Source organism: Cicer arietinum, chromosome 5 (genome assembly GCF_000331145.2).
Source record: "Cicer arietinum cultivar CDC Frontier isolate Library 1 chromosome 5, Cicar.CDCFrontier_v2.0, whole genome shotgun sequence".
Classification (NCBI taxonomy): domain Eukaryota; kingdom Viridiplantae; phylum Streptophyta; class Magnoliopsida; order Fabales; family Fabaceae; genus Cicer; species Cicer arietinum.
In genome coordinates, this window is record NC_021164.2 from 35,482,434 (window position 1) to 35,483,693 (window position 1,260).

At 35.5% G+C, this 1,260-nt stretch overlaps 1 pseudogene; it reads right to left on the reverse strand.

Annotated features, from left to right (window-relative positions):
- The window catches only part of LOC105852090 (proline-rich receptor-like protein kinase PERK9), a 22,158-nt pseudogene extending 21,535 nt beyond the window's left edge, over positions 1-623 (reverse strand).
- Positions 624-1,260: the final 637 nt, after the last annotated feature.

Sequence of the window (1,260 nt, forward strand, 5' to 3'; positions counted from 1 at the left end):
TTCTTAGGTGCACCTCTGTACTTACATATTTGGCTTTCATCTAGCATTACCCAAATGTTCCTATCATCCTTGTCTCCACACCCATATCTCCATCTGGCTGCCACCTAGCAAGTCCAAAATCTCCACCTAAAATCCATAATTGAAAGTTAGTCGATACACGTGCGCGCGTACACACATACATATAGCAATTCATTTATCGACAATGGTTACAAAAATAATTGGAAGCCGATAATGTATATATAAGTAAGTACTTACTAATGCATCAAAATCACGAGTGATGATGATATTGTTAGACCGTAAATCACGAGTGAGGACAGTGTACAATGAAACCAACTCTACATTCTTCATGAAGATATTTCAAACCACGAGTTGCTCCAACCGCAACTTTTTGGCATGTAGACAATCTTCCACGTTCTGCATTCATCCTGCAAATCCAAATTATCCCTTAAAAACATTTTTTTTTCTTTAGGCTAAATATAACATCATAATTGTTATGATTGTAGTCATGAATTATTTAGGATTCAAGATAATTTACCATAGAGACGAGAATTAAGCGATGCATTGCAAATATACTCATAAACTAGCAATTTTCTTCCCACCTCCACATAGAACACGATTAACATCACTACAATGTGGTGTTGTGTGCAGCTTAAGACCTCACCTTCTGAGCAAAATTATTTATCTCCATGAGTACTAGCTAGTTTATATTGGTTGACAATGATGACTTGCCCGTCAGGTAGGACACGACGGTGTACCAAACCAAAACTACATTTAGCAAAATTTGTCTTCTTCATAGCTTTGATTTTTAGAGCGTTGACTTTTTTCGAGCTTTGAATTTTTTTACCCCTTCATTATTACTTAAAGCATATTTTGTTAAGCAAGAGGTCAAACATAATTACACCCTTGTATAAGGAATTCTCATAGCTTCACTGAAGAGTAAAGAAGATAGGCAAGCCGATGGTTGTGTAAATATTTCCATATAAGTCATGACATTTGCTCTCAATTTTGCCATAAAGTTTGTGCACTAATTACCTTCTATGTATGTGTGTGCAAACGAAACAACTCAATCTCTAGATATAAGTTCTTTGATACCATGAATAATCTTAGCATAATTTTGAGGTTGAGATGTCTCGTCTTGAATCAAAGATAATGCTTTCATACAGTCCGATCTACAAATCACATCTTTGCAACCAATGTCTCAAGCTAACTTTAATCCATTCAAAATGTCTAAGAGCTCAACCTTAACTATCGGCAAAACTA